We start from the raw sequence: 13,895 nt of genomic DNA, 5'->3' as shown, positions 1-13,895 counted from the left end.
TGTACCCTTGTTGTATAGCTACAATGTTGTTCTGAGAATGAGAAGTAGTAGGTGCACATCTGTGATAACACCCATGGAACAAAGGAGGCTGGGCACAAACTGGGGTCACTGCCCAGAGGCAGCAGCCATTTCAAGGGCTTCTTAGTGTTATTTGCCAAAGACAGCTCTGTAACACCAGGGACCAGAGGAACAGGTATTCAGTGTTTTTGTAATGATTATATGCTTGTCCAAATGTATTGGGTTGGTGTAGCAAGGTTTTGGTCATGGGGAGGCTGCAGGAGCTCATGAGCTCTCTGAGAAGCTGTCAGGAACTTCCTCTGTGTCTGACAGAGCCCCTGCCAGATGACTCCAAGCTGGACCTGCCAATGGCCAATGCTGAGCCCATCAGTGATTATGGTAGCACCTCAGGGGTCATTTGTTTGAGAAGGGAGGAAACAACCTGCACACCTCCAGCCCAAGAGAGGAGTGAAAACATATGAGAGAAGAAGACTAAAGCTATTAGAAAGAAAGCATAGAAAGCATATTAGAAAGGAGTGCAACTAAGATGGTGAAGGGCCTCGAGGGGAAGCCTTATAAGTAACACCTGACATCACTTGGTTTGTTCAGCCTGGAGAAGAGACTGAAGTGAGACCTCATTGTGGCTACCAGCTTCCTAATGAGGGGAAGAGGAGGGGCAGGCACTGCTTTCTTCTCTGTGGTGAAGAGTGGCAGGACCCAAGGGAATGGCCTGAGTTGTGTCAGGGGAGGTTTAGGTTGGATATACTCGAAGAGGGTCCCCAGGGTAGTGGTCATAGCACAAATCTGATAGAGCTCAGGGAGGGTTTGGACAATGCTCTCAGGCACATGGAGTGACTCTTGGGTATGGTCCTGTGCAGAGCCAGGAGCTGGACTCCATGGTCCTTGTGGGCCCCTTCCAACTCAGCATATTCTATGACTCTGTGAGAAACAGCTCTGCAGACACTGAGGACTGTGAAGAAGGAGGTGCCACAGGCACCAGAGCAGATGTTCCCCTGCCACGTGTGGTGAAGACCTGCAGCCCATGGTGGAACATGAGATCCATTTGAAGCCTGTGGTGGATGGCTCACACTGGAGCAGGTGAATCCCCAAAGAAGGCCTGTGGCCCCATGGCAAACCCATGTTGGAGCTTCTGCCATCCCCTGTGGACTTCTGTCAAGATCTGTGGACCTGTGGAGAGACTAGCCCATGCTGGAGCAAGTTTTCTACCAGGGCTTGTGATCCCAGGGACAACGCAAGACTGTGCCTGGGGCAGTCTGCTCCTGAAGGACTGCTTTCCAAGGAAGGAACCCACTCTGAAGCAGGTTGTGAAGAACAGAAACCCATGGGAAAATAGGGAGGAGTGTTTTCCTTAAGAGGCACCCCATGCTGGAGCAGGGAAAAGTGTGAGGAGTCCTTCCCCTGAGGACACAGCAGTAGCAATAGCATATGGTGAACTGACCACAACCCCCATTCGTGTCACCCTGTGCTGCTTGGGTGGAGGAAGTAGAGAAAATCAGCAGTAAAGCTGAGTTTGGGAAGAATGAATGGGTTGTGGCCAAAGTGCTTCTAGGATTTGGGGTTATTTCTCATTATCCTACTCTGACAGGATTTGTAATAAATTAAATTAATTTTCCCCAAACTTGAATCTGTTTGGCCCACAGCAGCAATAGGTGAGTGATCTCTCCCTGCCCTTATGTTGACTCAGAAGCCTTTTTGTTACACTTTTTCTTGCTTGTCCAGATGAGAAGGGGAGAGACAGAGCAGCTTTGGTGGGCACCTGGCATCCAGGCATGATGAACCCATCACACTAAAATGATGTAACTTTGCTGAAACAGATTACAAGTCAGGGGCTGGGATGAAGCATCAACAGAACTTGTTTTGAGCAGTCATTTTAAAACTTCATTTATGACACTGTTTGACAAAGTTCTCTCTCTCAAAGTTTCTCTTTTCTAGAGAAAATGGTCAAATGTTTATGCTCTCCTAATTTCTTATCCTAGTTAGAGTAATACTGATCATATTTTACACTTGCATTTCAAAGGAAAACATTTTTAGTGCAGCGTTATGTAGTGGAAATTGTTCTGCAATATGTAGTATGCAAAATAAGATACCTTAAAGGAGTAAGATTACAAACAAAACCTGGCAGGAAATTCCTAAAATAGGTTCCTCTGCTTCCTGTATTTTTTGCTTTCACAACAAATGAATGAAAGAACATAGAAATTGGTGGTAGTTTTCTACCTGCATTGTTGCTAACAGTTTCTTCGAAGAACCAAGAACCTTTGGACTTCTTTGGAGAAAAACTTTTTGTCCACGATCATTTACTAGACATTTTAAAGGAGACTTGGACATTCACAATATAATTTAATAAACGTATTTACCTTCTCAATTGTTTGAGATATGGACATGCTATTAAAATTCTCCCATAAAACCTTTTAGGAGAGGAAATAAAAGGCAAAAAAATTAATTCATGCAGAAATTCTCCAATAAATTACTGCCTTTGCAGGTCATCTCCAATATTGCTTAGAAACATATTCGCATGTAAATTTGTTTTTAAACTATTATTATTTATATCATGCCACCTCTTGTATCTGGAGGAATCTCCATGCAAGCCCCACATTTTCTACTGTTGTGTGAGTTACAGAGATCTTGACAAAAAATTCTTGTTTAAGACTAGTGCTTTTTCTGGTAATCATATTAATCTCACTGGGGTCTCTTCTCTTCTCTTCTCTTCTCTTCTCTTCTCTTCTCTTCTCTTCTCTTCTCTTCTCTTCTCTTCTCTTCTCTTCTCTCATGCTTATATTGTAAATTTTTAGAAGCATGTTCAACCTCACTAGTACAAGTATCCACACCAATACCATTAAGTAAGTGCAGTGGGAGACCTTACACACTACAACACATAGTGCTAGGATGATCCTCTGGATATATGTGCTGTAGATCACAGACAAACACACACAAACCCCCCCCCCCCCACACACACACACACATTCCTGTCTGCCAGACTTTGGATCTCTTTCAACATTTTGGATTCCCATGGTAATTTTTACCTGGAAGACCATACACCATGACATTCGTGGCAGTACATAGGAGAAGGTTGTGCTCCCACAACTAAAAAGTTTGTCAAACCTTTGCATTGAGAAGAGAATGTAGACATGGAAGGTCTTACATCTTACCTGGTATTTTCACATCTTCTGCCTCTGATACCTTAGCACAATTGATACCTTCCAAAGAATGGAAGAAACCCCAGTAAAATTGTCTGGCACATCTCGCTGTCAGATGTTTTTCTAGGCTAATTTTTCATCTCTAGTGACAAGATGCCTGCAGCTTGCCTAGGAAGACTTCCAGATTCAAGGTTTTTTCAGTAAAAGCAACTAAAAGGAAAGGTAGCAAGTTCTAATTGGCCACAGTCATGAACAGTGTCTGCTAAATATGTACAAGCACACTGTGCAGCATGCTCAATAGGAGTGTGCCAGGGTAGCTGCAAGACGTGCATCTGACCATGCATTCAGCATAACTCCTGTGGCTTGTACTCCAAACATTCATTCAAGTGACACAGGTGCTTGGAAACACAGAATCATCGAATTTTTTGGGTTGGAAAGGAGCTTTAAAGATAATCTAGTTCATCTGCCTCTGGTTTGAGCAGGGACATCTTCCACTAGACCAGATTGACCAGAGCTGTCTGTCTTGACCTTGAGTGTTTTGAAAATGGGGCATCAATAACTTCCCTGGGCAACCTGGTCCAGTGTCTCCAAAACCAAACCAACCAACCAACCAACCAACCAAAAAAAAAAAAAAAACCAAAACCCACAAACAAACAAACAAACACACACACATCCCAAGACAAAGTCATAGAAATATATTAATTAATAGACATAACAGCTAATGAGCATGAGACTTTTCAATAGAGGAAATCAAGAATTTAACATGCAAAATACTGGGTCAGGTAATAATTGTTGGCAGATATTGCTGGGTGGCTTTGATGTCTATACTCCTGCTGAAGGACACAGGTAGGGCTAGCAGGATTTGGCAGCCAAGTCATTTATTGCTAATGACTCAGTGCCTAACCCATGTAGGAAAAGGACAACCCTGTTCTTGGCAAGATTTATGTGACAGACCAAAGCATAACAAAACAAACATACAAAGCATGCAATATCATAGCTACTGACCACTTCTATTTCTTTGTTTTCATCCTCAGAAAATGGCAATCCTAGGAATATTAATAAATTTTGTGGAAAGAAAGGTTTAAAGAAAGAAGCATGCATCTGCATCTTCCTTTTACTAACAAGTTCTTTGAAAGCACATCAAGCAGCTATGTCAGGTCCAACTACCCTCCTTTCTCTTCCTTATCCTTACCCACCGTCCTCCACAGCAAGAACAAATGCAGCATCTGCACAGATGTGTTCATTCCAGAAGGAGTGATGTTACCTCTTCATCTTTATTGGCGATATATTTCCACCCAAGTGATTTATTAGCAAAAGTCTGTATGTTCCGCTATGGTGGGTTGATCTTGGCTGCTGTCACATTCTCACCAAGCCACTCTACCACTCCTCCTTCTTATCTACACAGGGAAAAGAGAATATAATGAAAGACTTGTGGGTTGAGATAAGGACAGGGAGGGATCACTCACCAATCACTGTCAAAGGACAAGCAGGCTCAAATTGGGGTATTTAATGTAGTTGATTGACAAGCATGTCAGAGGTGAAAAACAGGAAATAAGAATAGATCTTAAAAACACATTTCCCCTTCCCCTCCCTTCTTCCCAAGCTCAGCTTCACTCACAATTTCTCTACCTTCTTTCCTAAAGTCTCACAGGCGAACATGGAACCAGAGTTGCAGTCAGTCTATCATGCATTGTCTCTGCTTCTCCTCCCTCCTCCCACTCTTCCTTTCCTCCAGTGTGGAGTCCCACACTTGGCAGAACAATTATCCACAAATTTCTCCACTGTCAGTCCTCACCATGAACTGGGGTTCTTCACAGACTGCTTCAGCAAGTTCTGTTCTAGGGTTCTGCGATGGCTGCTGTGTGCTCTGCCTGGGACATCCATGGGCAACCTCACCATTGTCTTCATCACAGGCTGCAGGGGAATCTCAGCTCCAGCATGAGATTCATCTCCTCTCCCTGCTTCTTCACTGTCCTCAGTGTCTGCAAAGCCTCTGACATTTTCTCACTCCCCTCACATATATGCCGTTACTCTTTCTTAAATACACTATCACAGAGGCACTGTGATAACAGCTAAACACCACTGATGTTTAGCTCAGCTTTGGCCATTGGTGGGTGCATCTTGGAGCCACCTAGATCTGCCTCGGCTGGACATTAGGGAAGCTTTTGTTAGCCTCCTAAAGAAGCAACATCCTCCTACCAAATCCTTGCCACACAAACCCAAGACAATCACTATCACACTACAAAGTCTGTCTCTCTCTTCTTACATTCCTCTAGCAAGGCTAAAAACATCTCCCTTTTTGGTCAGCTTATTTCATACATGAAAGGATTTTTATTTTTATGTGTCTTTGGAAGTTTCACTATCCAATGCATGCAATAGAAATAGCAGTACTTCAGTTAACACTTCTTTTCAATTTCCAGTTTCATAGTCTGAAATCTCCCTTTTCCCTCCAAGTACTGTAGGAGTTTTACTTTCCCAGTCTGACCTTATTTTGCTTTGCCCCTATTCTCCCAAAGACTCCACATTCTGTCTTCATTTTTGCATGATTTTAACAAGCTTTACCAGGAGGTGAAAATTTTGAAGCATTTTTGAATTATTTCATAAACTTTTGTCTGCGTCTTCCATTTCTTGACAAAAGCTTCTCATTCCCCAAGTACAGAAGGGCATTTATAGGTGAACCAAAGTTCTCTAAATGAGCAAAATAGAAAGCTTTCTCCTGTAAAAAAACTGTGAAACTGAGAATAAAATCTGGACAGCTCTTCCTTATCTTGTGTTGAGGAGTCACTTCATACATTTAGAGCTCTTCTGACCTCACACAAAGGGAACTGGATTGTAAGTCACCAACAGAGACTCTCTTGCACCGTGTTGATGTTGCAGTCAGAGGTGCGGCTGACACACAGGCAAACACATTAATGTGCACAGTGTGCAGGCCTTTAACCAGGACAGCTCTTTTATTCATAGCAAGAGGGCATTAATAATGCAAAGACCTGTGACTGTTTTGAAAGATGCCACATGGAGTTGTCAGTGTCTCTAGAGGAGCTCCACCATAGTGCAATCCAAGAGAAGACACTTCATAAGGCCTTTAAAACATCTTTAACATTCTAAGACTGGTCAAATTTTTTTACTCAAACATGTAGGTTGATTTTTTCATTTCATCCTCCACCTCTTCCAATTAGGACTGCCTGCAATCAGCAGCCTGAGTTCTGCAGGATTTATATGCCCTACTCCCCCACTCTCCCAGTACAAAGGTGTTATTATGCACCTAATTTGAAACCTGGCCTTGTGGCTCCTGCCCTCTTGCTGGCCCCATGACTTACTGTTCCTTCTGGCTGCAAGATGTAGGGCCCCTCACAGCTTTCCTCATGTGAAATGAAATATGGCAGCAGTCCCATCTGCTCTGTGCAGGAGAAAGTCAACAAGTCATTCAGTAGTCACACTCCTTGGGAGTTAGAGAGGCCCTTATCAGGGCACACATGGGAAGAATCAGGGAAAAGACACAAAATGAAAAAATGTAAAGCAAGCTGAAAAACTTGGATCTAATTTGCCATACATTATTTAAATGGTAAAGAGCAGAAAGCATTAAAGTAAGCAAGGTCAATCTATCTCACTATGTAGTGGCAAATTCAGATTGAGCTCAGAGGGTTAGAGCAGGGTGTTAATAACACTAAGGTTCAATCCCTGCATTGGTCATTCATTTAAGACCTGGGCTCAATGATCCTTGTGGCCATTTTCCAACTCAGAATATTCTGCAGCAATGACAGGAGCAAGCTGATCTGAAACAATTCTTCTTGTGGGTTTAAATAATCTATAGCAACTACCTATGAAACTACCTGTCCTGGTTTAGGTCAAATCTGAGAGAACACCTTCAAAGGTGTTATTCTAGAAAGCAGATTTAAGTGGCCCGTTCCCCATCTGGTCTGGGAAAATATTTATTCGGAGAAAAGTGGAAAAACCTGTTTATTTAACAGGCAAAGCATTCACCAGCACAAGAAACGAACAATATTAAACAATAAAACCTCTTGCCAATGTGAAGAGATGACAGACTCAGAAAGGCCCCTTGGTGGGCTGTAGCTTGGCTCACTCAGTCTCTTACCAGTCCCTCTGGTGCTGGAAATGCCTCAGCCCAGGCCTGGCCCAGTGGCCACAGGCACGAGCTGCCCGTGCTCCACTGGGTGCTCAATCCAGAGCAGGTCTGAGCAATTCCAATAAAAAGAGAAACCACAGTCTAGGGAACTTCTCTGCCTCAGCTAGCTAAAAACTAACTAAAAAGCAGAGGAGAGCTCTGTCCCGCTGTCTGTCTGTCTGTCTGCAAACAACACAGTCCAGGAGCAGGATGCGGGGGAGCAGGTGCAGGTTCTGGTCACAAACTGCGCACTTCTTCTCTCTCCCTCTTCGATCTTGGAACCAGCCTTAAAGGTGCAAAACTCATTTCTGGGCTAAACAGACTGATGGGGATACGAGCACCAAAATGTCACCCCAGGATACTACCTTTGCTCAGGTTTGAATAAGGTGACTGTAGAGTTACCCTTTTCATAAAAAAATCCACAAACCAAACTACTCTGCTGTTACCCTAACTTTTGCAGAAATACACTCATTTTCCTTGCACTTACATGATACTTTTTTTTTGTAAATACCAAAGAAGTTCCCCATGGCTCCCTTCAAATCCTTTCTTGATGCATCTATTGTTTGTGGTAGCTGCACACACCTGATAGAAGATGGGTAAGACAGACAACTCACAGCCTTGGCTACTCCTTGTCAGACACTGTTGTGTCCCTGTTGCCTCATACTTCTTCTGTCAGCCCATAAATCCCCATTATTTCCTTCCCTATCATGAGACTGTCAATTCTTTAAACAGAAACCATCTTCTGGTCATTTATAAGATTCACTTATGAGAGGATTAACATTCTATAGTAGAGAAGGAAAAATGAAGGATTGCCTTTGCCCTAAAATACCCCACACAGATTACCACAGTCAAATGATAACCCTGAACCCAGGATTTATCCTGTAGCTTCTACAGAACCAGAAGACCCATAGATGGTTGTGCAGGTGGCAGGAATGTGGCTTACATCGTGTTTTTGTAGATAAAAATGTCTCACTACCTCTTCTTTTCACTCACCTAATATGGTTATTTTAACATGGGTAAGTTTGTGTGTGGGTTTTTGAAAATTTTTTAAAGAATATTGAAATACAACTAAATAAAAGGCAAGTTACTGTTGTTATACTTAATTTTACCATACAGAAATAGGCATTGCGATGTAGAAGTCTGACATGGGTAAGAATGAAAACAATTGCTCTAACAGTGCATACTTTTAATATAAAAGAGCAGGAAAACATCAAATTCTTGGCTTCATCCTCAGGTTATCTACGTATATTTATTGCTACAAAACACAGACTTGCTTACTTGTTAGCACTTCAGTGACCTTACCTAATTTATCAGCAAAAAAAAAGTTTAGTTTTTACTGCCCAAATTCACAGCAAAAATTGCTTTTAAAATTCTCTTGTAGCTCTCCCTATGCACCATGTTTCTATACATTGATTGCCCATTGGTGCAGAGGGTGTGCCTGTTCATCCTGATGCACAGGACAATGGTGACAGTGGCTCTCACTGCTCTGTGGCTGTGCCTACACTCTCAAACTCCAGAGGGAATGTCCATGCTTCTGCTGTGTGTTTCTGAAGTGAATATATATAGATCTCAAGTCTTAGTTCTTGCAGTCACTATCACCGAGCATTCTGTGTGAGGAAGAGGGATACTTCAGTGTCAGGTGTCCTGTGGGGTTTCCTGAGAAGCAGTCTGCACAGATAGGTAGGAGCTATGGGCTCAGTGACCTAGTCTTGAAAGTGACACTTGAACTCCATTCTCAAATGTACTTTCATGTTCCATTCTCTTCAAATTATGCACAGCCTTCAACATTTCCAAACACAAGAGATTTTCATCCTGAAAAATCAAGAGGATGAGCAAATGTAAATGTAGAATAAAATGAAACTGTTGGCTAAGTGACTCTGACCATGTATAACCTTAAAATGCTACAATACCTGTAACCTTAATTCAGGTCTTCATTTTTGAGAATTCAGGTCTTCATTTTTCTCAAACATTTGAGAAAGTTTGAGTAGAACCTCCTCACCTGGGAAAATGCAGATCTCAACACCTGCCAAAGAAAACATTTCAAGTCTCTGAGAGGAGTGATCTGCAAGAACTGTTCTTCTTTGAAGCAGTTGTGATCAGGAGCCCTAAACCTCAATTTGTCTACAAACAAAGGAATTAAAGAGTATTCCTTAAAACAAAGATAATCTTTAGTCATAGGCGTTATGTAGTCAAGCTTTATAACAAAACAAAACAAATCAAAACAAAACAGAAAACAAAACACCCAACTTCTTTCTTGATTAGCATTCTGCTTGTTCAGCATTCTGCTTGTTCAGAGTGAATGCTGTACAGAAATTTAATACTTGTGTATGTTCCTGCAGGACCAGGAGCTATGTTTGTTTTAATTTTTGATGGTATATTCTTTATATAAGTGATAGAATGACAGCTACATTATCCAGGTAGAAAAGTAATGATTTCTTGTTTTTTGTACACACAGCTCTTGCTTTGCCTACAATTTACATAAGTAAATTGTCTTTACTTATGTCCCTAAGTTTCCTCACTTGTACCATTCTGATTCTCCTGCGTCAGGAGTGGAGGAGGAGGGTGGCATGTGAGTGAGCAGCTGTGTCAGGCTTTTCTGCCTGCTGTAGATAAACCATAAACAATGATAAGGGTACTGGGAAGAGCATTTGGGGATTATTTAATACTGAATTAGTGTTGGTTAGGGGAGAAAGCAAGAGATCAAGATGTTTAGGGAGGAACAAGTATGGGAAATAGAAGGATAAGAGAATAAAAGGCATAGTCACAATTTAAACATGTTCATTGCTGCTCTGCTCACTTCTCTGGCCATGCCATGTGCCTGGTCATCACACTCAGGTAGTGTTGTCTTCCCACTAAAATCCATTCCTAAGCAATTTCCTGGGTGAAGGACTGTCTATTCTGTGTGCACATGCAGGCATGGGTGTCTGAGGGCCAGCTGCACCAACGGCTTGGCACTGTTTCCTTCTCTGGCTCAGCAGGATGGAGCAGGGACCATGTGTCACGGGAATCCTTTTCAGCCACGGTGCCAGGGACTGGCATGGGTGCAGGTGTGCAAGCTGGCCACTGTAGGCATTGGGAGGCCAGGCCAGAAAGGAAGGGTTGGGGTCAACCAAAAGACCTGTTTCTATCTGTCTGTCTGTCTGTGTGTCTGTGTGAGACAGCTGGAGACAAGAGGATCCAGGTGACACTTACTTGGGGAGCCTTAGTTATGTCCATGAGTAAAGCTGCAGGCACTGGGAGCATGAGTGCAGACGTGCCAGTAACCATGTAAACTAAGGATCCAGGAACATTTAGAGAGAGTTTCAGTTATTGGACCAATCTGTATTTTGTTTGAGCATACAGATATGTATGACCTTCATCCTGATGAGCCAGAGAAGGCAGCAGTACAAGGCCATCTGTGCAGTTTGTGTGAGTGGTGCATTTTTGTGTCTGAATCCATCAAAGTGGCTAGCTTTGTGCATTTGCATATATATGTGTGCGTGTATTGTATACATGTATCTGAGTATAAAAGTAATATATGAATATGAGTGTGAAGTCTTGGAAGGGCCAGGCAGAGTGGAGCTGCAATGGCTGTCCCTTTGTTGGACTACCTGATACACCCTCTCCATTACTAGGTTTTGGTGTCATCTGAATACAATTGCATTGCAAAGAGTTTTTATTTTGTTTATAATAATAAAATCTCACCCCAGGCTCAAACTGGAGAGAGATATTTTGGATTCTTGTTTCAAATTAAAAGAATAAGAACCCCAAATACAAAATATTTAATGGGGAAAAAAGAATTCCTCATTATATGCATTTCTGAGAGTCTCTGGCATTTCCAGAAAGGGTAAATAAATTACTAGAAAATTTGCATTAGTATATACTTGTTAAGCTGTACTTGAAATAAAAAAAAAAAGAATGGCCGCAGGTTAAAATGAGCAAGCAATTCCATGGTACAGTTACCAAATACTGGTATCTACATTGTCAATAATTTCAAAAGGCCCAGGATGACCTGAGGAGAATACCCTCATTTTACCTCAATCAATTATGCTGCAATTGAAAAGTTGTTGTCCTAGTTCCACTGCAATTAAATCTCTGCACATTAGTCCCAGTGAAAGTATCCTCTCTTACAACAGGCCTTGTGTACAATAATAAATGAGGAGCAGACTGTTCTGGTATTGTATTCCTGTTTAATGGGCACTGATACACAATGGGATGCCCAATATCCTCCTGGTGCTGCTGGAGTTGAGGATTAAGCCACTGAGAACACAAGCAGCAGTTTAGGACAAGAAGTGTCTCCTGTCCTGTCCTCCTGAACTTGTATGCCAGAATTTAAATAGGCAAAATCAGCCATCCAGACTGGTATTAGAGTGGACCAGAACAAAAAACATCCCAGCTTGCTGCTTTTCTTTTTTGTTTTTTCTTCCCATGGAAGATCCAGAGACATCTAAAAAGCTTTTGTAAAGGTTGTCAAAAAAAGTTGAACTTTATTTCTGCTTGTAGACTTTAGATTTTTCTCAGGGCATTTTAGTTTTCTGAGATACTGCACAATTAATTCAGGCATAAAACACAAAAATCACATGTGGTAAACTAACAATTTGAGTTTACCATTTAATGCTGCATCTAGAACTCATCCTAAAGTCAAAGCAGGCTGTCTAAAGAGACTTATTCAAGAAGATAATAATAATTTTATTAATCAAAGTATATTACAAATCAGGTCTCTACAACCTCATCAGTGGTAAATTCTTTCATAAGCTTAAATTTAGCTTAGCAAGTTCAATGTAGACCAAAATAATCCTCAAAATCAAAAAGTCAAAGGTGGGTATTAATAAAAAATACTGCCCTTGCTTGAGTCCATGAATAAATTTGATCTTTTTAAGTAGGTCCATATCTTGTATATTGACAATTTATTTATGATTCACATTTATTTATGTTTGAATGTACTGTGTTCTCATCGATACAAATCGAGATCAATACCTAGGCTTTCAAACACCTATGAATAAATCTAACATAATACTTGCATATAGATTTTGTTCATTTCAGTATTTTGCTCATCATTCCATCCCCTTAGCTGTGCTCCCAAGAAATTCCCAGAGTTTCAGGACGCAGAAATGCCTGTAGTGTGATGATGTTATATGAAATTCCTAAGGCAGAGCTCACTGGTCCCTCTCTTCTCAAGAAGAGGATTGTTCACCTTTGTGCTGGAGCTCACTCTGTGCCCACTAGCCAGAGACTGAGTTTTGCATCTCGCAGCTGACTCCAGTCACTCTGTTCTTCTAAAGATCTTCTAAGCATTCTGATGTTTACATTTTTGTAATGAAGCTTCTCACGCACTTTTCATGTAAATAAGGATTGTTTTGCATTCCTTTTTAGAAGAAGAGAAAATTAATAGACTGTTAGTTTGGCCAGTGTGGTTGGAGAAGTAACAATTTCATCCTCCAATCCATGGTCCCATTTAAAATTCTATAAACATCAATTAAAACATCCAACTCCAAAAATAAATAAGCTTTTTTTACCTTGGACATCTCAGCATGTGAGTATCATTTATTTTGTGTCATATTGTGACAGACTCCTGCAATGACCTTCACTAAAGCAGTTTGGCTGTCTGAGGGGAAGGAGCATGAAGTGTAAATCTGACCAGTGTGACTACTGAAATAATTAATGTCTTGGAAATGCAAAGGTTGTTCATTATGGTCATCAGCACCTAAACCAAAATAAAACCACAGTGAATTGTGAAAGCACTCCAGATATGCATAGGTCACTTTACAGTAGGGAGGGAGAAAGAAATTAAAAGTGACACAGAAAGGAAGAAATAACATTTTCACATTTCTCCTGCTCATTGCTTCTTCCAATCCCCAGCAGAGTCTTTTGGTGGAGGTCTGTTGAACTCATGTTTCTCACTTGTCAGCCTTGTGGCTTCAGAGTCTGCAGATCAGCTACCACACAGAAAGCACTGCTCCCTGTTTACACCACCAGCTTCACCCCTGGATATGTACCGGGATATGTGCTTCATAGTGTTTTCCTCTCAGACTGCCTTTCACTGCCCAAGAGACAAGCTGGGCTGTTTGCCATCTGACGGTGAGGGAATAATTTTTTGCACTGTTCTGAAAAGCAATCACCTTCCACCTCTCTCCATTGTCTCAAGGCAGGAGGGAGGACATGGAGAGGTCTTGTCTATGTCTTTCTCAGTTTCCTTAGATGAACTTGCAAAGTGCATGCAAGAAGGGAGTGCTGCAGCCTTCATTCTGCTTTTTCAATAGCTTCTCCTATTTCAGAGCAAGCCAGACATACAAACCTTGTAACAGAGGCCAGACAGAATTGCTAATCACACTCTTCCGTTTGCTTCTCTTCTAGGAATTTCTGCTGTACTACACCGTACTCCATACACCATCACTCACACTGAAAGTCCCCTAACTAAAAAAGCCTGAGTGGTTGCTAATGGAAAATCATGGAAGAAGTTACCAATAAAAGGCAACATATTATAATGCTTGTTATCTCCCTGAATACCTCGTTGTATATTGATGGGACTAGTGTCCCCATTTCAGGTCTCTAAGCCTGACATGGGCACACTGCCATGAGGATGCTTGAGCAGGAGAATAACAAATTCATCACAGGAAGACATGCAAAACAGACACTGTCAG

This window comes from Zonotrichia albicollis, chromosome Z (assembly GCF_047830755.1).
Source record: "Zonotrichia albicollis isolate bZonAlb1 chromosome Z, bZonAlb1.hap1, whole genome shotgun sequence".
Classification (NCBI taxonomy): domain Eukaryota; kingdom Metazoa; phylum Chordata; class Aves; order Passeriformes; family Passerellidae; genus Zonotrichia; species Zonotrichia albicollis.
Note: the sequence above shows the minus strand (reverse complement) of the source record.